We start from the raw sequence: 26,597 nt of genomic DNA on the forward strand, positions 1-26,597 counted from the left end.
GTTGGTCTGCTCTTCTTTTTCTAGGGATTTGAGTTGTAGTGTAAAGTCGTTTATTTGTTGATTTTTACTTCTTTTGTTGAATGCACCCCATGAAATAAATCTTCCTCTAAGTACTGCTTTCATAGTGTCCCAGAGATTTTGATATGATGTGTCTTTGCTCTCATTTACTTCTAAGAATTTTTTTATTTCCCTACTGATGTCTTCTGTTATCCATTCATTATATAATAGCATACTATTTAATCTCCAGGTATTGGAGAAGTTTCTATTTTTAATTCTGTCTTTTATTTCTAATTTCAATCCATTATGATCTGATAGAATACAAGGTAGTGTCTCTGTCTTCTTGTATTTGCTAACAGTAGCTTTGTGGCATAAAATATGGTCTATTTTAGAGAAGGATCCATGTGCTGCTGAGAAGAAAGTGTGTTCGCTCTTTGTTGGATGGTCTAGTCTATATATGTCTATTAAGTCTAAATTGTTGATTGTGTCATTGAGATCTATGGTTTTTATTCAAATTTTGCTTGGAAGATCTATCCAGTGGTGAGAGAGGTGTGTTATAATCACCTAGTATTATTGTGTTGTGGTCTATTCAATTTCTGGAATGGAGAAGGAATTTTTTGACATACATGGATGAGCCAATGTTCGAGGCATAGATATTTATGATTGTTATGTCTTGCTGATTTATGCTTCCCTTAAGCAGTATGTAATGTCCTTCTTTATCCCTTCTGACTAGTTTTGGCTTGAAGTCCACATTATCTGAAATGAGGATGGATACTCCAGCTATTTTGCTGTGTCCGTATGCATGGTATATTTTTTCCCATCCTTTCACCTTTAGTCTGTGAGTATATCTTTGACTCACAGACTGAGACAAAGAGATATAACCTGCTACTTAACTGAATTCACTTATGAGTTCTATAAGTTTTCTGGTGGAATTTCCTGGTTCCTCTAAATATATATGAGATGTGTCTCTTGCAGCCAACATATTGTTGGATTTTTCTTTTTAATCCAATCTGCCAGTCTATGTCTTTTGACTGATGAGTTCAGGTCATTAACATTCAGGGTTATTATTGTGATATGATTTGTATTCCCAGTCATTTGACTCATTTTTGTTTTTTGACATGATTTGGTTTCTCCTTTATTTGGCTATTCCTTTAGGCTAGTTCCTCCTGTTGCTGATTTGCATCTTTCTTTTTCATTTCTTCCTCATGGAATATTTTGCTGAGAATGTTCTGTAATGCCAGCTTTCTTTTTGTAAATCCTTTTAACTTTTGTTTATAATGGAAGGATTTTATTTCGTCGTCAAATCTGAAAGTAAGTTTTGCTGGGTATAAGATTCTTGGTTGGCATCTGTTTTCTTTCAGGGCTTGGTAAATGTTGTTCCAGGCCCTTATAGCTCTTAGGGTCTGGGTTGAAAAAATCTGCTGATATCTTTATTGGTTTCCCCTTGAATGTAATTTGATTCCTTTCTCTCATGGCCTTTAAAATTCTGTCTTTATTTTGTATGTTAGGTATTTTCGTAACAATGTGCCTTGGTGTCGGTCTGTTGTAACTTTGTATATTTGGAGTCCTATAAGCCTCTTTTACCTGGTTTTCCATTTCATTCTTCAGATTTGGGAAATTTTCTGACATTATTTCATTGAATAGATTGTTCATTCCTTTGGTTTCTCTAAGCCTTCCTCAATACAAATAATTCTTAAATTTGACCTTTTCATTTTATCACATAATTCTTATAGATTCTGTTCATGATTTCTTACCATCTTCTCTGTTTGGTCAAATTTTGCTGCTTGCCGCTCCTTGCCGCTTGCTGCCAACCAGCGAGACAGATGACATGTACACTTCAGAGGTTCATGAATCAGCTTCCACTTTATTCAGATAACACCCTCAATATATAAGCAGTCTCATGCATATGCAGTTGTAACCAGATATGTTCATCCAATCCTATTAAAGGTCAAGTGATCACGAGCTCAAGGATACATCTAAGATATATCTGTCCACGCGCTAAGCAGCTGAACTAATTATCATACAGGCAATGGTAAACGCTTCCTGTTTTTCTCAAGGCACATTCAACACGCCCTTTGGCTCTCTGCCAGTCGCCATCTTTGGATGTATGTGGCATAACCTTGGGCCCCAGGTCTCTCCCGCCACAAAATTTGTTTTCAAGATTAAATATTTTGTCTTCAATGTCTGAGGTTCTGTCTTCCAGGTGTTCTATCCTATTGGTTATGCTTTCTATGGAGTTTTTAACTTGGTTTATTGTTTCCTTCATTTTTAGGATTTCTGTTTGTTTTTTGTTTTTTGTTTTTTTTTTCAGTATCTCTGTTTATTGAAATGATCTTTTGCTTCCCATATTTGCTCTTTTAACTGTTGATTGGTGCGATCATTTAATGCCTGCATTTGCTCTTTCATCTCCTCCTTCAATGCCTGCATTTGCTCTTTCATCTCCTCATTTGCTTCTCTGATTGTTTTAATTATGTACATTCTGAACTCCCTTTCTGACATTTCTTCTGCTGTGCTGTCATTGGGTTTTATTAATGTAGTATCTAGGTTTGTTTGGGACATTTTCTTCCCTTGTTTTCTCATATTGGTCAGATATCAGTGGGACTCTGAGATGTTGCAGATTTCCTCTATTGGCTTATAGTGTCCCTGTAGATTTCCGGTATATCACTTCCCAGTCTTCAGTAGCCTGAATTCTTGGAGGAACTTGATAATGCAGTGCTTCTGAAGAAAGCTGCCCATAGCCAGTTACTGGGTCTAGGGCTGGGGCTGGTTCTGCGTGGAAATCCTCTCACTGGGCGGGCCTGCTCCTAGAAGCTGGCTATAGACAGGGCCTTCCCCTGCTGAGGGAGCCGGGCTGCTCGGGGAAAGCCTCTCACTGCCCTACCCTGGTCCCAGAAGCCCCCTGCGGGCTGGGGCCCGTTGCTGGGTCCAGGGCTTGAGGTTGGCTCTGTGTGGAAAAACTCTCACTGGGCGGGCCTGCTCTGAGAACCTGGTTGTGGACAGGGCCTGACGTGGGAGGGAGCAGGGCTGCTTGGGGAAGTCTCTTGCTGCCCTGCCCTGGTCCTAGAAGCAACCTGCTAGCCAGGGTCCGCTGCTGGGTTCAGGGTTTGGTGTTGGTTCTGTGTGGAAAAGCTCTCACTGGGCGGACCTGCTCCAAGAAATTGGCTGTGGACCCCTCCTGGTGCCGCAGGGAGCCAGGCTGCTCGGGAAAGCCTCTCGTTGCCCTTCCCTGGTCCGAGAAGCTGCCCACTCTCGGCCTGCTGCCCGGGCGAGCTTCACCCAGTGGGAGAGACTCACCTCGCAGCTCTGTGTTGGTCCGAGTCTTTCAATACCTCCAGTTCTTGAATCTTGAGTTCTGGAGCGACGGGAGATGCAGTCACCCTCTAGTCAGCCATCTTGGATCTCCTGATGTATTTATTGATTTAATACATCTTAAGGCTTTATGCAGTGTTTATCAATAAATATGTGATTATTAATGTAGACATTAAAATAATGAAACCATGGTGAATTTGGTATTTATGAAATAATTTTCTTTCTGAGAAACAAATTATTTTTAGTAATGATAAAATATTTCAAATGATTTTTCTTAAGAGTTGATACCAGCTAAGTTGAGTTTCTCTTCTCTAAACTACCTCAAAAGTATTAATCCTTTGGACCAATAAGTGTATTTATTTATTTATTTATGTTTTATTATAACAGGTATTGAACCCAGAAGCACTTAACTACTGAGCCACACCCCTTGTCCACTTTTTTAGAAAAAAAATGTTTTTTTATTTTTAGACAAGTCTTGCTAAGTTGATTAGGATATCACTAAATTGCCAAGACTGGTCTCAAAATTGTAATCCTCCTAATCTCACAAGCCTTGAGATTACAAGTGTGGATATTCCAAATCGTATCAGTTCAGATTAGAAATAAAACTTACGTTTTGTTATATACCATATTTTGTTTCTTCTTTCAGTCTCCTTTTTCTGAAAATTTTATTAATTATGAACTTTTTCAAATAATATATTTCACAGTGTTTATGGACGAATTCTTTGATATCACACAATTTCTGCCATAGACCTTACTCACCAATCATTAGACTTATGACATTGGGCCTAAGCTTTCTTAGCCCATAATTTCTTAACTAAAGTAAACATAATAATAGTAAATGACATAAAATTGTATTGAGGATTAAAAGGGATAATGCTTTTAAGGTACTTATTTAGGATTTGATGAAATTCTCTAGCAGGTCACCCAAGTCTTGGAAATATTCTTTAAAAACAGTCATGTATCTGAAAACCAAGCCCCACATAGAAAATTCAGAGGTAAATTTGTAAATAGGCAGTAATTAGTGGAACATCACTGAGACTCCAACCTTTTCTCACAATGATGAAATTTCATTCTCTCTTATCCATTTTGAGCTTTTTTTTCCAATCTAGTTCTCTCAATTTGGTGACATTCTTTCACATTTCATCAAGATTGTGTCATCTTCCATTTAATATTAATATTTATATTTAATATTAATATTTTTGAACATTTGTTCTTATCAAAGTCATTCGGACACATGAGAAAGCGTAACAATGTGATTTTATACAAGGTTAAGTATTTATATATGTTTTGTAAATATTTTCATTAAATATCCACTATTTATAATTCTTCGGTATTTGTAAATTCAGGGTAGAATTAGGTAATTTTTCAAATAAATTATGTACACTTTTTAGAAACATAGCCCATGGAATTCACTGGAACTTCAGAGCCTTTCCCATTCAAATAATTTCCTTGAATGAGCAATATTGGTATTTAATTTTCAGCATAGAAAACACCTCAAGAAAGAAATCTGCCTTTAGAACTTATAAATTCAGTAGAATTGCTAAAAAATCAATATACAAAAATTAGCAGTATTTTATATACCAATAATGACTGACTTCCTGAGAAGGAAATCAAGAAAGTAATTTTATTCATAATAGCTACAAAAATTACTTCATAGGAATACATTTAAACAAGAAGGCAAAGATCTCTATAATTGCAATGTTAAAACATTGTTATATCCCATGTTAATGGATGGGAAGAATTAATATTGTTATCGTTAAGATGCCTATACTACCAAGAACAATCTGTAAGTTTAATGTAATCCCAGTCAAAATGCCAAAATACTCTTCAGAGAAATAGAAAGTGGGATCCTAAAATTCATATAGAACTACAAAAGATTCAGGATGACCAAAATGATCCTAAATGACAACAAACAAAAAGCTGAATGCTTCACCCCCCAAAAGAAAATATTACTACAAAACTATAGTAACCAAAAGAGCTGGTATAGGTATAATGACTGACACACAGGGCCATGGAACAGAACAGAGATCTCAGAAACTAATCCACGTACATAAGATGAGGTGATTTTTGACAAAAGCACCAGCACATTCACTGGAGAAAGAACAGTCTCTTCAATAAACTATGCTGAGGACACTGCATATCTGGAAGAATAGAACTAGATTTCTTTACTCTAACCATATACAAAATGAATCAAAGATCTAAATGTAGGACCTTAAACTATGGAATCAGCACATGAAAACATATTGGAAGCACTTCAAGGCATTGATATATGGAAAATCTTTTTAGATATGTCCCGCAAAGCACAGAGAACAAAAGTAAAAATAGACAAATAGAAAATAGAATTAAATCAAAGAAAGAAGCTTCTTTACAGAAAAAGAATCAATCAACAGACTGAAGAGATAACTTGTAGAATGAGAAAAAAATTTGCAAACTATCTATCCAAAAAGGGTTAATAACTAGAATATAGAAGACATTCCAAAAACAACACCCCAAACCCAATCATTTCAATTAAAAATGTGCTAAAGATTTGAATAGCCATTTCTTTTTTTAATAAGACATTAATTTTTTAGGTTTTTTCTTTCTTTCTTTTTTTTTTATAGTTTTTGATGGACCTTCATTTTATTTATTTATATGTGGTGCCAAGAATAGAACCCAGTGCCTCACACATGCCAGGCAAGCTCTCTACCACTGAGCCACAATCCCAGTCCAAATAGCCATTTCTTAAAAGAAGACATACACTTAACCAACATATATATGAAAAAATGTTCAATATCACCATCAGGGAAATGAAAATCAGAACTGCAATGAGATATCACCTCACCACAGTTACAATGTTCATTATCAAAAGAGACTAAATAAATAAATAAATAACAAAAACTGGTGACAATGCAGAGAAAGGGTAAAGTTTTTGACAAACTACAAATATAATTACCATATGATCTAGCAATGTTTCTACTGGGTTTATATCTAAAGGAAATGAAATCATATCAAAGACATACCTGCATGCAAATATTTTTGCAGCACTATTCATAATAACCAAGATGTGGAATCAAACAAGGTGTCTACCAATGAATGAACGAATAAGGAAAGTAAGGCATGCATATAAAATTGGGTACTTTTCAGCCATAAAAAGAAAAAAAATTCTGTCATTTGCAACAACGGGTATTTGAAACTGGAAATAAACCAGAAATGAAAAGAAAAATATGGCATTCTATTCATTTTCACAAATTAAAAGTGGATCTCATAACTAGAGATTTAGAAAGGCAGAGGGAGGGGTGGATGGATAAAAGTTAAATAACAGGATCCAAAAGCAACTGGAGAGGAGTCAGTTATCATTTCTAAGTACAGTAGGGTAACTAGGGTAATTATTGCTCCCATCAATATGTGATACATTTCAAAATAAGCACAAGAATATTAAAGCTTCCAACACATAAAAATGATTAATGTTTGAGGAGATGAAAGTTCCTATTATACTGATTTGAGCATGTTGCATTGTACACTATATCAGATTATCATGCTATATGACATAAAGATGTACAAATATTCCATCTTAATAAAGGTGGAAAATATTTTGATATTTTAATAAACAATTATAAATGAAAATTTAAAACTATAAACAAAACATTAGGTTGAGCAAATAAAGCTAGACACAAAACAGCACAAATTATGGAAGACCAAGAACAGGAAAAAACTTAATTATATTAATTGAAATAAAAAGTGATTGCATCTGGAATGATAGTCTCTAAAATGATAGAAGGGAACTTTATGGAATGAGATTTTGTTTAAGGTGTCTTTATATGAGTCAATCTGAATATCTAAAATATATTTTATTTTACATAAATTTTATTTCAGTAATTTAGTATTACCTAAAGTACCTCTTTTTTTGTTTCCACTTTGATTTTATTAAATCATTGCAAGATAACTTCTACTGAATGTGAATTCAGTGATGAGTACTATTTACAATCAATTCTAGAAAGATTTAAAACAGAATTCAATTGCAGTAAATTTGTACAAATGCTTGAGTAAAACAAACATTGTATTCAAGAGTTAATGTACAACCAACATAATGATGATAAAAAACAATGATTTGGTCCATAAATTATTATAGATTCTGAGATGATATAATTTCATTATTGTGAAAAAAGCTAAAGTTCAGTCATATCCTGCTAATAACTGCCTGTTTACAAATTCAAATCTGAATTTCACTGGTAGAAATTTTCTAGGTTTCAATTTTGCCACTGTTTGGGAAGTATATTTTTAAGGAAGGGATGATTTGTAAGAAAAGATTCATAAAATTATTTTATCTGAGGAGGAATTTAAAGGATGAAGTGTAGTTGAAGGATGAGTCTTTTAGATTTGGAAAGATGATGATTATGGTAACTGGTCATCATACCAGGTAAGTGTAGTGGAGAAAAGAAAACGATGTCTAATCATCCAGAAAGTAGGTCAATTTTCTGGAAGTACATAAATTAGTGTTTAGAATTTTTCAAGAATTTCTATAATGACTATGGGAGCACTATGGGTAATCTTCAAAGGATCCTGGAGTATGATTGAAGTACCAGAGAATTGTATGCCCTATGTTGCAACTAAATCAGCAACTGTTCTTCCACAGAATGCCAAACAGCAGGTACATAACATAGACCTAGATCAGTCAGATCCTGGGAGTCTACTCCTTACTTCATAAAAACCAAATATGCAACTACACTTCTCCTCTGAAAAGAAAATAGGGTCAAGGATGTAAGCAGAGTTCTTAAGAGCAGAGGAAAAGAATCAGTATTTTATACAAACACACACAAACACACACATACACATACACAGTTGTGTCTCATTATCCTTGGGGAATTGTTTCCAGGACACCCAGCAAATACCAAAATCTGCAAATGTTCAAGTCCCTTATATGAAGTGGTATTGTGTTTGCATAAAATTTATACATTATCCTCTGACTAATTTAAGTCATCTCTAGATGTCTTACAATATTTATACAATGTGCATGCTTTATAAATAATTTTATACTTTATTGATTCAGGAATAATGATAAGGAAAAATGTTGGTACATGTTCAACACAGATAGAAATATTTTTCCCTCAATTTTTCCATCCACAGCTGATTGAAGCCACAGATTATGAAACTCACAGATATAAATGGCTGATAGTATCTATATCTATCTCTACATCTACATCTATATCTCTGTCTACCTATCTGTCTATCTATTATCTGTCTGAGAAAGAGGGAGAAAGAGGAAGATTTATTATAAGAAATTGGCATATGCAATCATGAAGGTTAAAAAGTCCCAATGTCCAGTTAGCAAACTAGAGACCTGAGAAAACCAATGGTACAATTCCAGTCTGAGTCTGTAGACCTGAAAACCAAGAGATTTGATCAATTAAATTTCACTCAGAGTCTGAGTGTGCAGGCAGGAGGAGGTGATGTACCCATTTAAATTCTTCTTATTGGAGCTTCAATATAATGGATGAGACCTGCCCACACTGGGGAATGTATTTAATCCACCTATTTCAGACTACTTATTCAAGTGTTAATCTCACTCAGAAACACTCATATACATACTCTGAAGAATGCTTAGGCACCCATGGCCAAGTTGATACAAAAAATTAATCATGCTATTGTAGTTCTGGGGAAAAGGCCCCAGTCCCAGTGCTTCCAAAAAAACAGGCTTGGCCACCCATCCCAATATGCTAATCAAAGAGACTAGCAGTGGTGAACCTTAGGAAACCAACTACCATCAGTATGGCCATTCTGGAAAAAAGAGATATAGGGTTACAGTGACCAAAGATCTGCTCTCAAGCAAGTGACAAAACCTTTGAGCTTTTATATAAAGAAGAAAATAGGCAAAGGTTAAGGGCTTGCATGGTTGGAATTTAGCTAGCTGGTAAATTTGGTTATGTTGGCTAGGCCTCGATATGATTATTGTCTCAGGAAAGGTTCTGTGGCGTTCTGGGAAGGTCATTGTCATGTAAAGGAGCTAGTTGTTCCCATGATGAGAATGCTGCCCTTCCTTAGGTGGGTAGCCTCAGTTTCATCATGGATGATTACTCCTGCAAGAGTGGGGTGGCAGCAATCTCATCAGGTTGATTTTTGCACACACTTGCTTGGGAGTAGTTTCCATCTCTTGTCATTCAGGATGTTTGTAGAACAGGCCTGTTGTCTCTGGAATCCAAGATAACTAGAGAAGAAAGGTGCTCAGGGGAGAGGGGTGAACAATATTAAAAAGGAAAAGGAATCAGGGAGTCAGAGAAGGTCAAAATGGAGTTGTTGACATCAGTGACTGGGCCCTCCTTCAGTAAAAAAAAACAAGTTGAACTCATGCCATACAAATGAAAGATACAAATTATAAAATTGAGATCTCATTGCTAATTAAACAGTAAGGTTTCCAGTTTTACTAGTAGCAATAATTTGTACAGAATATCACCTGTTGCATGGGTTTTCTTGAGAGGTTAATTGGCATAAGATGGTCATGTAATACTATGATAGATAAATAATATTGATAAATGAAAAGTTTGACAAGTAATCCTGTTTTACTAAAGGTAGCACCCTCTTTTGATAATGTCTGTTAGTAAAAATATATTACCTGCTGCCTTGAGAACATTTCTGTCATTAAGTCATTATTATGTGACAAACATCATGTAGTACTCAGTTTTATTTCAGTTTATTAAAATAATCATGACCTTTCAGATGTTCTCTCTCAATTTGCATAGGGAGGGAGAGGAACAGAACACTTGGATTCTTAAAGAAACATATGAAGTAGAATCTCATCATCCTTTTTAGTCATCCTTTCAGGGTAACTTTTTCTTAGGGAAGTTTCCAAAACTAGATAATACTATTTTATGTCAATTGTTTTCCAGTTGAAACAGTATTATTTAAATTACATTTATTACATAATGTCTTTGGAATTATCCAAAGTAAACCCCTAAGTATTACCACAAACCAACTCAAGAATGGAACTACTGTCAGATTTTAGGAAGGACACCTTCTAGTCACTGAACCCTTACAAATGTCTCACCCCATGATTAGCTTTGCTACTTATGAACACTAGAATAAATGAACCAGGCAACATGAATTCTTTTCACGTTAGCATTTTTTTTCATCATTATGTTTATGACTATACACTGATACTGTAGCAATATAGTGGTCAATGGTATGAATATTCTTCAGCTTATATGGAACTTCTTAATTGTTGATAGACATTTCAGTTATTTGTAAATTTGGGATATTAAGAAAACTATGTCTAGGTACATTCTTCCACAGGATATTTCATTGTACATGCACATATTCTTGTTTGGTAAATACAAAAGAATTTTAAGAGAAAATTCTGAGTCATAAGATATGTACCATTTTAGAATAGTAGATAGTGCCTAAGACTTTCACAAAGTGGCTAGGTAAATTGATTCACACTTGTAGTATAACAGAGTTCCATTTGTTCCACCACAGTGCTTTCCTTATTATTAGTTTTAGTCAGTCTAATGGAGGCATGGAAATGTTCTAATGGCATTTTAATTAGAATTTTCTGATGTCTATTGAAAAGAAGCATTTCTTGGCTGGGTGCAGTGGTTCATGCCTGTAATTTCAGTGGCTCAGGTTGCTGAGACAGGAGGATTGCAAGTTCAAAGCCAGCCTGAACAACTTAGTGAGAGCCTGTCTCTAAATAAAATATAAAAAAGAAATGGCAATGTTTCACCCCTGGGTTTAATCCTCAGTACCAAAAAAAAAAAAAAAAAAAAAAAAAAAAAAAAGAAAAAAAAAAAGGAGCATTTCTTACATGTTCATTGGCCATTAAACTATATTTTTTCAACAAATTTCTTTTTCAAGTATCTATTATTTTTCTAACTGCATTATAGGGATTCTTTATATATTCTAGACAAAATGTGTTGTTGAACATATGTTCTGCAACTATACTGATTTTGTATCTAACGTTTTTGCAAGTTCTTATTTTTAATGTAGTATAATATGTGAGTTTTTTCAAGCTTTATGCCCTGTTGAATAAATCTCTGCTGGTTGTCATGTTGTGAAGATATTATCTAATGTCTCTTCTTGAAACAATATCTTGTAATTTACATTTTTATCTATAGTCTACTGAAATTTAGACTTATGTATGCTGTGAAGTAGAAATTGACATTGATTTTTTTTTTCCTTATGGATATGTAATTGGCCCAGCATCTTTTAGTCAAATAACCATTAGATTCCCATTATGCTGAAGTGTTGTGTTTTCTGAATCAGGTAACACTATATGTGGGAGTTGTTTCTGGACAAATTCTATTGTACTCTGAATATATTTATTTACTCCTAAGTCAGTATCACAGTGTCTGCTTTTCTAGAGCTTAATAGTGAAGTCATGAAATCTGAAGAGTAAGCCTTCATTAAGAGTAATTCTTCATTAAGGTAGTCTTCTCTATTGTTTGCCCTATATGTTTTTATATAAGTTTTATAATCAACCTAGAAAGTGCCTCATCTAAAGATGAACTTTGGGAAAATTGACATCATAACCTTATTGAATCAGAAAATTTATTTATATAATGTCCCTCCATTTAAATAATTCTTTAATAAGCACCCCAAATATAGATCTAAACTGTCCCTCAAAAGTACTTCAATTCAATTTTAACATTCACAAGAAAGAAATTGAGTTTCAAAAGAGCTAATCAGGCATCCCAGTAGTTCTTATAGTTTAGAGTCTTAAATTCAATCCATTTTGGATTGATTTTTGTACATGGTAAGACATAAGTTTCTAATTTCATTCTCCTGTCTTTGGTTTCCACGGATACCATTTATTGAATAACATCCTTCTCCACTGTGTGCTTTTGATACCTTTGCCAAAACTCAGTTGACAGTAACTATGTGGGTTTATTTCTGGGCTCTCTATTCTTCTTCCATTGATCTGTGTTGTTTTTTCATGTCAGCACAATGTAGTTTGAGTTACTATAGCTTTGCAGTGTATTTTAAAGTAAGGTCTTGGATGATTCCACCCTTGTTTTTTTTTTTTTTTCTCAAAATTGCTTTGTTTATTGTTATTTTCTGGTTCTATATGACTCTTAGGATATTTTTTCTATTTATGTGATGAATGTCATTGATATTTTAATGGAGATTGCATTGAATCTGTAGATTTTTTGATTAGGATGGACATTTTAACAAAATTATTCCAATTCATGAATACAGGGTATTTTTCCATTTGTGTTTTTTCGATTTCTTTTGTCAATGCTTTATAGTTCTTTATAGATCTTTCACCCATAGGATAAATTTATTTTCAAGTATTTTATGCTTTTATATATATTGTAAATGGGATTTTTTTCTCAATTTCTTTTTCAGATAGTTCACTGTTAGATTACAGAAAGGCTACTGATTTAACAAATAATAGATCATAAAGTCATTCTTCCTATTTAACTAGAATTGCCTGCTTTTGAACAGCTTCCTAAATCCATTACTCTTAAGCACTCCAGCTTCTGTTCTATGAAATCAATTCTATTTTCTGCTTCTGTGAAATCAACTTTTAGATTCTACAAATGAGTGAGATCATGTGGTATTTGTCTTTTTGTGCCTGGCTTATTTCACTCAACACAGGGGCATCCAGCTTCATTTGTGCCTTACAAATGACAGGATTTCTTGTCCTTTTATGAATTTATAACACTTTTTAAAAATCTATTCATTAGTTACAATTAGTAACAATATGTTGATTTCATAGCTTGACTATTGTGAATAGTATCCCAGCCAACGTGAGAAACATTTGTTTTCTTTCGTTGAGTTGTTTGGGTTCCATACATATTTTAGATAGTAATCCCTTATCAGATGTATAATTTGGAAAGATTTTATCCCATTCTGTAACTTGTTTCATTACTCAGTTGATAGTTTTCTTTTACTGTACAGAATCATTTTAGTATAATCTATTCCCATCTGTCTATTTTCCTTTAGTTGCTTATACTCATGGATCACATCCAAAAACTCATTGCCAAGACTGAGTTCTTAGAGCTTTCCCCCATATTTACATTTAGATGGGAGGAATGTTTAAGGGATCTGTTGTACAGTTTGGAACTATATTTAGTGACAGTATGTTGTATTGTTGAAAAATTCAAAGAACATGGGTATTTAATGTTTTTACCACAAAAATTATAAGCATGTGAGGTAACAAATTTGTTAACTAGCTATATTTAAGCCCTGCAAAATGTTTTCATATGCTCAAAAATGTTATATTGTACATTATAAATACATAACATTTTATCAGTGTAAAATAATTGAAAACAGAAATCATAGAGCTAAGTAGAGACAGACAAAAGTCAAACTTAAGTCTCTTAATTTCTAGTTTATTGGGTCTTTTAACCCAATTCAAATCATAATCTAGTTTTGTCTGTTATGTATAGCCAATTCTTATTGTGCACAGACTCCTTTGCAAATTGTCTAACTAAAATTTATTTGTAACTACAAAATCAATTCTTGCCACACTTTTAAAGTCATTCGCAGATATGCACAGTGGTGAGAATTTTGTCAACAGTTGCACCACTTTCTGTTTAAAGTCAAACAAATCTATGTACTGCCATCTCTTCAACTCTCATGCCTCATGAAGGTATCCTTTTTATAATTTATTTAGTGCTATCTTTTCATATTTTTGTAGTCTTTATTATTGTTGCTATTGGTGGTGGTGATGATTATGTTGTTTGAAATGCCCCCTTAGTGTACTGCTTAGGGACTGTCAAGTGTTTGTAACACAAGACTGCTGTAGGCTTTGTGCAGAAAATGTGCAGTTTAGAAAGCTTCATTCAGGCATGAATTATATTTCATCTCTGCTACCTCAGAGATGAAAGTTAATGAATCCAAAACATGTATTAAATATCTTTAAACAGAAACACAAAACAAGGGTATGCATATATCAGTTGATAAAAATATTGAAGCCAGAGACTTGCAGAATCCATTCCTGTATTTCTCAAGGCTCCTAGGTTTAGTATTCACTAATGCAATGTCTGTGTTGATGTTATGGAACTTAACTACTCCATCTAATGACATAACAAACTGGATTCATATCGAACAATGAATACAATAATTCTTTGGGAATTTTTCATGAGTAAGATTAGAGTACTCTGTGGGGGGCCTCTCTGCCATATCCCGTGTGGCTGAGAAAAGAGTTAATTGCAGGAGGATTATGTTGACTATAAATCAATTACCCATAAACTTATCTACTCAATAAACACACAAGAGCCAATACTCTTTTTTAAATGAGAGGGTCCATGACGGGTCTGGCCACATGAGCTCTGGTCTCTAACAACATGGAATAGCCCAACTCTCTTTTATTTGTACACACACAGGTAAAGGGGGCAAGACTGGAAGGAGCTTCTTCTGTGGTGGACAGGATAGGGTGGAGTTAGGGGAGTCATTCTCTAAGGGGAACCAGACAGGGAACCTTCTGATTCTGCTAGATAAGGATGGCTTCCCACATCACTCTCTTTTTGGAGTAGGGTTCATAAGTTTTGAGTTGTTTTAAGGAAATATTTTCCACAACTTATCTGAAGAGTAAACTGAGAAATTCTCACCATTCATGTATATTTACATTCTAACTTCTCTTACTTTTTTTAAAAAAAGAGAAATTGTTTAATTTTGAGACAAAATATATCAATTCAACATTACAAATAAAAACTAATTCTCTCATCAACCCTAGAAATAGAAACAATTTTTGAAAATTAAACACTTTAATACATAAAGCATAAAAAAAGTATATATAATCATATTAATGTGATGTTTAGATATATGTTTATGTTGTATAAAATTTAAATAAGGTTAAACATCTCAAATATTAATCATTTCTTTATGGTGAAAACTCTTATTATTAGCATCTTCTTTAAGTATTTTACTATTTCCTTGTGATTTTTAAAATTTTAAAAAAATTTTTACTTTTGAATTTATCTGTGGTTTATGTATTTCCCAATAGCTGTATAACTTATAATAGTATTTGTGGAAGAAAATATGAACTAAATAAGCAAGTAAAACCTTTGGGCACCTGTGCAAGCCCATCATCATCCCTCACATAGCGATGAAAACATAATTTAAATCTGAGACATCAAAATGTTAAGGGACAGAGAAACTGGTCATCTGCCTGTCAGAGTGCCCTGAAAACTTTCCACCAAATCCTTTTTTCTTTCAATTATAAATCTTGTTTAAATAAAGCAAAACAGGAAAAAAGTGGTTTTAATAATAATGAATGGATATGAAAAAATCATTCTTTTAGAAAATTGTCATTTAAGGTAATACTAACTTAGCTAGCAGAATTTTTTAAGTTGGGGAAATTGCCTCTGTTGTCTTTGATACCCTTTCTGCTTACTTTTTCTTCAAAGCCATTGCTTCCCTGGCTCTGATCCACCTGTGAACCCCAGGATATTTAATATTCTGGAATGTGACCTGAATTTCTCTAGGGTCTCCTATTCCTTCCCCACAATATACACTGTATTGCCTTCAGTTTGATTCCAGAATCTGACTCTAATATAAAAGTGGTCTAATGGTACCTGAAACCTCAGTATGTTCAGGATTTCCAGACACAATATCGTTCAATTTTTTTGGTTGTTTGTTTCACTTGTTCTTTGTTCTATTGTGTTTTGATTTTCTTTTTTTAGTTTAACTCCATGGTGTAGTTGTTTTCTTTAGCAACAATATCTATGATTAAATTATTTATTTTACTAGACATCTGGTAGCAATCATTGTCATCTAATTTTTAATTTTCATAATTTTAAAAATCTAAATGAACCTGGGAGACATTTATATTATGTGAAATAATCCAGGCAAAAAAAGAGAAATATGCCACACAATCTCACTCGTGTAGAATCTAAAATGTTGAATTCATAGACATAGAATATAATGGTGACTATGGATACAAAATTCCAGTTAAGTAAAGAAAAGAAATAAGTTTAAGAGACCTTTTGTACATGGTGACTAACTGCAGTTTAATAGATTTTCAAAAATTGCTGAGCAAGTAGGTTTTAAGTGTTCTCAACACAAAATGAGAAGTATTTGAAATATAGATATGTTAATGAGCTTTGTTTAAACAATCCACAATGCCTACACATTTCAAAACATGTTGTACACAATAAATACAAATATACATATATATATTCACAAATTTTATTTGTCAAACAGAAGCAATAAACAAACTAAAAGCAGAGCTACATGAGTAAATTTTTATAAAAGAGAATGTTATCTTTTCTGACATTTTGCACATTTAAAAATACATTAAAAATGTCAATTTGGAGTCATTTAGTTAACTTAAATTTCTGTTTCTCAGTGTTTTTACATATGCTACTTAAACCACCTCTTCTCACTTCATTTTTCTGCTCCTTAAAATTTGCCTAAAGTTGCCTTTCAGGAGCAATAACTTTATAAATACCCTACTTCCTTATAGTTATAGTTTACTTCTTTAATCATAATTATATCCTTTCCCTAAATCAGAATTTACAAACTAGTGTAGTTTTAAGACCAATAGGAATGTGTTTGGTCCATTCATAGTTTAATTTTCTAAAATGTGTTGCCAACTTTAGAATCAATAATCTTCTTATAAAATTAGAATATTAGATGAGTTAGTAATTTTAGCTCCATAGTCCATTATGGTAAAAATTTTCTAGGGCTGAATAGCAGTTACCAACTTAGAGAGGGCCTTTGTTCACCTTTCCCATCAGACTTTCTTCCTGCATTTATATCACCTGATGGATCTCTGTAGACATTTGAATTTGTAGCCCCTAAAAATGTAAGTGAATTAGATGATCTCCTTTTTTTTAATTCTTAAAATATATGTCCATGATGGAATCCCGTTCAATAATTAACACAAAAAACCTGACAAACAAAAATTAAGTCTCCGCTCTATAGAGGTACAGAGCTTATATTTATTGTTAAAATGTGTTAATTTACTGGGACAGCACAATGGATAGAGAAGTGTAAACTACAGAAACAAATAAAAAAGAAGGTCACTATATTCTTATTTATAGTGGCAAAGACTATATTAGGAATAGTCTTGTTTAAGTGATAGCTAATTAAGTTGAAACTTAATTACTGAATAATTAATGAGCTAAAGCCTGAGGAATGGGAAGGGAGAATTGACAAAAATATATTGTGCAAAGATCTATAGGTAAGAGAAAATAACAGTGACATTCTGGTGGAGATTTTAAGAACTAAGGCTAATCATTAAGGCCAAATGCCCTACATGATTTTACATGTCAATATACATTGTTTAATTGTTATCATTTTAATTAAAAAAAAGTGACTGACTTCTGTCCAACTCCTGTCATGAAATGGTTTCTTACACAACCAATATTAGAAGTTCAGAAGAAACTCACAGTTTCTTCCTCTAGAAGGGTAATCATTGTTCCCAATTTCTCTTCCCCAAACTCAATATGTGCATATACTTACCAACCTGGATTTTGTGACTGTCTCTGAAACGGATTTCAAATCTAAATTAAAGAAACTTCCTTGTATGATTGAAATTCTAGCATGTAGACAATTTATTGTGTCAAGGTTTTTCAAGAAAAACAAATGCATTCTCTCCACAGGTTTTAAGATGCTAATGGGTATAAATTGGTCCAAATGTGCTTTACACTGAATCCTTCTATTTCTTTACCTGAAGGAAGGATCAGGAAGTTGAAAATTTCAGACACTGTAAAAACTCCTATGTAAGATTTGCAAGTGTGCTTTTTAAAAATATTTCATATCTATGGTTGTTGACAGCTGTCTAGTCTCTTCCTTTGTGTAACAGAGGGCTGGCTTTTGTGCTGTATACTAGATGTGCAACTGACGAAATGAGAATTGATGTTTTCTTTTCTTTTCCTTTCAGTTCACTCCAGTTGGTACCACCGTATTTACAGGATTTTCAGGATACAATGGAGCTACTGACATAGATGATGGCCCAAATGGACAGATAGAATATGTTATTCAGTACAATCCAGAAGATCTGGTATGTAAATACCCATATGCAATGTGATTTCACAATGAGGAATAAAACTAACACTTATTTCAACTGACTTTTTTTTCCATTTTCTGTTAGTTAATGGAACCACTTAAATTAACTATCATTAATATAAAAATTGACTTATTTTCAATATTTGTGTTGTATTTTAAGTTATCTTTGGTAGTATTTGTACATAAGAGTAAGATGCCATTATAGGCATGATATGTAAACATCTTTACTAAATTTCTTTTATAGGTGTAGACTTATAAGCAGTCTAAACATTCTAAACAAACCCTTCCATATCATTTAATCAATGTGATGCATATGCTTTTTGCAACTTGAAAATTAATGAAATAATGCCACCACAAACCACAAACACACACCAAATACATTGCCAGTGTTGAGAAGCTCTTAAAATCTCAGTTGTACCAACAGTGAAATCTCAGAGCAGGAAACAAAACCTCTAGGTATAGGCCTTTCTTGTTTGGGATTCTAGATCGGGTTTTAGGCCATGGAATCATTTATTCAAATGACATATTATGCAACACTAGACAAAATGTGAAATCTTCAAATGAGGCTATAGCTGTAATTCCTGCCTGCCCTTCATCTTCCCTCTTGGCTGTGGCATCTCTTCAGATTACCATGGGTTCCCCAAAACAGAATTAAAAACACTTCCTAAATGGTTTCTTATTCCATGTTTATTTCTTCTGTTTAATATTAGGAATATAAAAAGTTTTGAGGTTAACATAATACCCTTATTGTTTACCTTTATATGTTTTTGTAATGTTTAAACACATACAACACATAAAAACTCTGTTCAGCAGACACTTTATGTTATTTTGTTAACTAAATACACACAACACACATAAACAAAACTCTGTTGAGCAGGAAGGGTTTAAGAACTCACCAAAAATGTCTACCTCACAAATTTATTGTGAAAATTAAGTGAAACACAAAAGCACCTTTTATTCTCAAAAGCAAGTTGTCGTGGCAACTTTTCTTTATTGCTTAGGAGAGAAAACTAGGCTCACAGGTGAGGTGATTTGCTTGGTATTACACAGCCACTTCTGAGTCTCAAAGCCCAGTTTCAGAGGAGCATGTACTCCACTCATCCTCTACTGAATTCAAATGAAATAGATGTAGTATTATTATTAAAATTCTCAAAACATTTGAAAAATAAGAATGAAAAAAGAGGGGGTGAGGTATAGGCATAGTAGGGTCAAGGGAAGATTTTGGAGGTTGTTTTTTTTTAATATTTAAAAGAACTTTATTTGCTTACTTAGTACTTGATAAAAACAGTCTTTAAAAACAAAGTCTTATAAAGTGTATTACCTGAGAATTTTTCCTGAGAATATTTGATTTTTAATATTTAGTTTTTGGTTACCACTTTCCAGAGCATACAAGAAAGACTAAAATTTAGAAATGAGGTGCAAAAGAAGTTTTATTACCTCCCTCTCCCCATGAAAATCCTTAAAGCATATTCTAAGAGTAATAAATTCGCAGAGAAAAACTTCTGTTTCAATGAGGTCATTCTATTGTTTCCTCATGTAGTAGATAATGCAAGAGAAAAACTAATATTCTTGTCAAGATTTACATTGTTTTTAAAAAGGCTTGGTATAGAAAACAATACATTAATAAATAATTTGCAGTGCTTACTGAATTTTATTTAATATAACACAACTTGAAATATTAGTAATAGAATGCTAAAAAGTTGAGTCAATCAACCCTAAGAAGAGTGTAAGGTGAATTGAGTTCCATCATCCATCGATGCACAGATATTTTCCTCAGATTCTTTCTCCATGGGGCCAGCTGTATCATGTGCACCTAGTTTTCCTTTCTCTCCATCAGTCAATAAATGCATTGAAAATTCAGTGCCAAGTTCAGTATGATTTCATGATTTTTTTGATCATCAAAATGCAAAGGAAGTTTACCTATTAAGAGATAAATCTATTATCAAAACCATTAATACTATTATAAACATAGAATTTTTTTTTCCTAGAACAAGGAGACAATCTGATAAATAAAAAAAAGTAAATGATGAATTAGGTTCTCCAGAACTTACAGGCCTTCATTTGTTTGCATTACAAAGAATGAATTTTATATTAACCACTTTAAATAATTGCTACAGATATTGCCACATCCAGCATATGTCTATTAGGATTGTTTCTTTCAATTTATAATTTTGAAATTTTTTTCCTAAAACAGCACTGTTTGCCTAGCATTCATACTGGGAAGAGATTAGCAAATGTTTGTTCAGTATCTACTACCTCCAAGAACAATGTTTTAAGTTGAAGAGGAAATTACAAGATTGTAGAATCTAGTAGTCAATAAATGGGTGCTCAGTATGCAATATTTGTAACCTTTCTGTAAGTTTAAAATTTCAGTAATTAAGTATTTGGGAAAAACCATCCATGGCATAGGAAATGAAACTGAAAAATAAGGAACTGAAGAAAAACGCTTCTTAGGAAAGAGTTATAGATTATCTCATGTTGTGGGGGCTAACCTAGAGTCACTGGCCAGCCTTCTCCATTACACCAGGGGTTAGTAGCCTGGCTCCTGGTCCCTAATGACATCTGGGACAATATGAGAGGTCATGACTAAACTATGTGCCCTGCTTTCACCTGCACCTCTTGGGTGATGATGGTTTCCTTCCACTAACTGACCTAAGAGGAAAGTGATCAGAATTTTTGTGGATTGCCTTGTTTCCTCCATTCTCTTCCAAACTTAAATTATAAAAAAAAAAAGAAAAGAAAAACACTTTTCTGAACTAGATAATTTCAGTCGCTTGTCAGGCTGAGACAGGCGGATCACAAGGGAGGCACTGAGCAACTCAGTGAGGCTCTGTCTTTAAATTAAAACGATACAAAATAGGATTGGGAATGTGATTCAGTGGTCAAGTGCCCCTGAGTTCAAAGCCCTTAGAGGGAACCTCTCAATATGTTTGAAATGAAACCAAGAGATGGGGATGTGTTGAGATTGTGACAGAGAACCTTAAGTGTGAAGTATTATACAAGAAATGAAATGGAAAGTACTTCAGAAGCAGAGGAGCAAAGGTCAAGAAAAACACTTTTCCATTGACGGTACCAAAGACAGTTGACTGCACATTCTATCGGAACCATTCACCTTGTTTGTGCTTTAGGTTTTCTTCTTTAATACTTAATATTGCATGCATGTGCCATTTTTTTTAGCTTACATTATATGATGGTCATTCCCTAACCCTTATTCCTCAAGTTATGAAAATGAAACCAGAAGTATAGAAGAGTCATTTCATGTATATGAGGGAAATATTTTTTGCATTGCAAAAAAAATTTAAAGGTTAAGTTGTAATTTAAACTAAAAAAAATTTACTTAGAAACTATCTTTTAGTTTTGTGAAGTTGAAATTCCTTTTTTGCTATGGAGTAAAACCTTCTGAATGCTTCCCCCTTTCAGTGATCCATGGGCTTGAAATCAAACACAATTATGTACCTTTTACTACCTACAGAATGGATAACCAATCAGCCCCATGCAGTTTTAAAATTACAAAAAAGAAAAATAAATTTTAGCAAGCTAGCACTACTGTAAAATAAATAAAATTCTCTGGGCATGGTCCTACTTCCATGCAACAAAAGAATAAGACATCATGAAAACACTTAACATGGGTTCTATTGGAAGAAAAAGCATTAATCAAGGCACATTTTTAGGGAGAGAATCCACCTTCAGCCATCCTAGAAATGTACTATAAACTTCAGTACCAGACATTTCTCTTAAGAGCAGCAAGAGAAATACCTATAATTCTATTTTCTGCCATTAATAAATCTCTAGTTTTTTTTGTTTATATTAAAAATAGCATAATGCACAGGGATGGTGGTGCACACCTGTAATCCCAGCAGCTCAGGAGACTGAGGCAGAGGATCTCGAGTTCAAAGCAAGCCTCAGCAACAACAAGGAGCTAAGCAACTCAGTGAAGCCCTGTCTCTAAATAAAATAAAAAATAATGGTTGAGTGCCCCTGAGTTCAATCCTTGGCACAAAAAACAAAAAACAAAAAACAAAACAAAACAAAAAAAAAAGTAGCCTAATGCTCTCCTTATTTCTTAATCTGAAAGTGTGATCACCTTTGGTTTTGGTAAGCACTGATATATATTTTTTTTCAAATTAGTCTCATGCCATATGATAAATGGTAGAAAGTGTAGATCAGACTGTCCTATGTTCTGGTTGTTTTCTTCCATCTGATGTTTTATTGTTCATTACTTGAAGACACATATTAGCTTCATTATCTCACAGATGTTTTGTTTGGCCACAAATTATTGTAAACTATTTTGAAGCCAATATCGAAACATCATGGAATTTTACACTCTAGGGTAGCTTGCTTTCTTCCTTCGAGAAACAGAAACATATTGACACTGCTAGTGATTTCCAATAACACAGTAATCTGACACTGTTAAACTCCATCACTCCTACCACTGGGCAATATGTATGTATACACCTACACCCCAGTTGCTTCCCTCATTTTTATTATCTGCTTCATCCTTGTACACAATTGCAAATGTCCCTTCTGTCACATAACAATGCAAAATATTAATTAATTTTTCCAATCATTTTCATCAGTACTTCTAATGAGAGAATTCAGTGGAAATATAATATTTCTTGTACATAATGCATCACTTTTCTCTGCTTTTAATTTTTTCATTTAATTGTGTGTGCTTAGCAACTTGACTATTGCATGCTAAGGTGTACTTTTCTTTATAATTATTTTTTGGAAGAGGGTTGCAGACTCTCTTAAGTTTTTGAAAGTCTATTTTTTATAAATTATCAGTCATATTTGTTTAATATTTTCATGCCCTTTTCCCTCTTTCCCCCTGCCCCCTGACTTCTCTACCTCTGAGACTAATTACAGGAATGGTAGCTATTTTGATATTGTTTCACAGCTTCCCAGGACTCTGTTTAATTGTGTTCAGTATATTTTCATCTTTTTTCTACAAACTGATGTTTTCTATTGATCTATTTTCAAAATTACACATTCTCTGCAATCTCCATCCTTTTGTAAAATATATGCAATATATTTTTAAAATATATTTGTAAAATATATGCAATATATATATGCAATATATTTTACAAAATATTATGTTCTTTTTATGTCGTTGTTTTTAAATTTGATATTTGTTCTTTTGTTCTAAATTTTCCACATTCTTAATAGTTTCCATTTCTTCACAAACTATAAGATTTCCTCACTTTTGTATTTATAGTGTATATCATCATTGCATTTTTTTCCACAGGTATAGTTATAATACCTGCTTGAATACCCTTGTTTGGTTTTTGTAATATGGAGCACATTTCCTTCCTCATCATACTGACTTGTTTGGAACTCTTGCTTGGATATTGTGAATATGATGCTGTGGAGAGACAGTTGAGTTTATTTCATTTCTCCGAGGTTTATTTTTTTCAATGTTGTTTGTTTGTTTTGTTTCTCATTTTAATGAACAATTTGGTTGAACTCAAACTGGAAGCTCTTTTACTTGAGTGTAGCTCAAATCTCCATTTAGCATGTATTATTTTTCATAGTTGATTTTATATAAACTGCCTTACAAAAGTATAGTTTAGAGAACAGGTAGAGAGTATGACATAGCTTATCAGTAGACTTTTATCCTACCCCTTTCTTGCTTTCTCCTTTCCAGTATTTCCCCACTCAATTACAGTCAACTTTGTTCTATCACCTGATGCTTCAGTCCATAAAGACTTCAGGCTTCCTATCAGAGTTTTAAGTATCAACATGGTGCTGAACTCAGCTTTCTCTCTGGCTAACTGCCATAAAACAGGAAACTTACTCATGTCATCTATTTTTCCAGGTGTCTACCTCCTTAAAAAACTGTCTGCTTTGGTTCTTTCTCCAAGGATATTGGCTTTTTGTTTGAGTGGTTGGTTGATTTTTATATTCTCTATATTTGCGCTTTTTGTTGAGTAAGAGTTAAGTTATATAGGAGCAGAATGATTATTTCCCAATGGGTTTATCTCTTCAATATATCTTTAGAAAACTAGTGTTTGTACTCATTTTGCCTTTGAACCATTCTGGCTTACCTAAGTAGCAAAATAGCAATGATGATACAGTAGCATTCCCAAATCTGAAAAACAAAAAGGAGCAGGCATCCATTATACCCATAACTGTGGCTCTCCAGTGATAAGCTATGGACTGATTTGGCACATCTACTACTGCATAACCAGAAACATGGAAATTTCAATTCTATTTCAGGCTGTTTTCTCTATAACAAAGGGAAAAATAGAGAAAGTTCTGGACTTTGATATGTCTATTAATCTTTATACAAAAAAACCAAAAACAACCAATGAAGGAGATGATGCTTTTTAATACAAGTGTTACAGGGTGGGGGCCTTTAGGACCCTGAGGCAGTGTGAAGACCTCCCGCTTCAAACCCCAATGTTTGCAATCAAGTAAGTATTCAGATATGTCACTCAGAGTAGCAAGCATGAGTTTACTGAAGGGATAGAAGAGAAAGGGAACACTCTCAAGGGAGAGAGTAGGTACTCTCAGAGAGGAAACATACAGTGTACCTCTCCTGCATTCCAGTTTTATTTGGGATCCTAGAGAAGTTTCCAGACAGTCCCATCAGATTCACCTCTTGACTTCCGACTGATAACAAAATGACATCTGACTTTCAAGTCTCCACTGCAGTGACACCTCTGGGTCACTTTGGCCCATACTGCCTGGTTCTAATTGAATTCTTTATTGGGGGAGGGTGCTGGGGATTGAATTCAGGGGTACTCAACCACTGGGCCACATCCCCTGCCCTATTTTGTATTTATTTACAGACAGGGTCTCAGTGAGTTGCTCAGCACCTCACAATTGATGAGGCTGACTTTGAACTCACAGTCCTCCTGTCTCAGCCTGGGATTACAACCAAGGGGATTACAGCCATGTGCCCCAGTGCCTGGCTTCTAATTGGATTATTAAGGATAAATTCTTATAGATTTTATGGTTTGAAGGAATTGTCCTAATCTCCCTGAGTTTCAGGATCTGGTCTGTGAAGAGTCACAAAATCTCTCCCTTCCGGGTATCTTTGATTCCTCTTATTGACATTATTTCAGGACCTGCACCTCTTCTGCAGATAATAGGTAGTTTGCTGAGGAATGTGACATAGCCTGTCCATTTAAGCCAAGAATGGTTGCAAGTATATTACTTCTTGCAAAAGAAAGCTTGTGGTGGTAAGAACAGTGGGCCTATTTTATAGAATTACCCCTTCCCTTTACCTCATGTTCCCACCATTCACTTCTGTCTGTCCCTTATTACAAGAATGTATCAGAGGGTACCCTCATGCCAATATGTTCATTGTGTAAAGTATCAAAGAAGGAGAAATACATCTCTCAAAATTATGAAGTTGGGGATGCATCAAAGGTAATAATTATCAATAACCAGTAGTTTATCACCACCAATCCTTCAGACAAGTCTTAGGGACAATATAATGTATTGGTTGCTATAGAAAAAATTATAAAAAATTCAGTAACTTAAAACAACATATGTATTTATTTCCTTACAGTTTCTGTGCTTCCTTAGCTGTGCCTTCTGCTTAGGCTCTCATAAGATTTTAATCAAAGTGCTGGTGAGATTAATACTCTTAGTGAAGCTCAGCTAGAAAGTAATCCATTTCCAAAAAACTCTGATTGCTGTTGGAATTTGTGGTTGTAAAACATAGAACCTCACCTTCTTGCTCCTCTTTACCACAGGCTGCTATGGACTATTACAGGCTGCCCTGAGTTCCTTGCCATGTGGTCTGCATAAGTGCCAGTGCCTCAAACCTGCAAGGAGAGTATCTAGAGCTGGTCTGATTACAAGACAGAACTTCATCTAACATAATGTAATCATGAGAGTGACAGCTCATCTCCTATGCTGTATTATAATGCCCAAAAGCAAGTCAGAGGTCCTGCTCACACTTAACAGGAAGACATCATACAAAGGTAGAAGTTGCTAATCAGGAGTCAGATATGATTGTCACAAATACTATAATGCCAATGTTATTGCCATTTTTTTTGCATAACATGTTAACAGGATCTACTTTCATAAAGTATTTTTGACCCTTTTTTTTAAATTACAAAATAGAAAGGATGAAGGTTCTATTCTGATATTACAAAAAGGCAAATTTGCATTATTAGGGTCTTTCTTATCCTACCTATTTTTTCCTTATGACAGGATAGACGATTTATTAGGAAATGTGATGTGAGGAAGGAGGGGGCATTTTTATTATTCAAAATCATAAAATTTCAGTTATAACCAAATGTTGCAGACTCTTCACCATAACAAAGTTCTTTTATTTAATCCCTGAATAAAATAAGAATAGCTAAACTTGGAGCTTTTCTTTTTTTTGTCCTTCTTTTTATTGAAATTCA

General features: G+C 33.8%; 1 pseudogene; it reads left to right on the forward strand.

Moving 5' to 3' along the window:
• Window positions 1-7,852: 7,852 nt before the first annotated feature.
• LOC124985707 (protocadherin-15-like) overlaps window positions 7,853-26,597 on the forward strand; it is a 118,564-nt pseudogene continuing 99,819 nt past the window's right edge.

This window comes from Sciurus carolinensis, chromosome 5 (genome assembly GCF_902686445.1).
Source record: "Sciurus carolinensis chromosome 5, mSciCar1.2, whole genome shotgun sequence".
Lineage (NCBI taxonomy): Eukaryota > Metazoa > Chordata > Mammalia > Rodentia > Sciuridae > Sciurus > Sciurus carolinensis.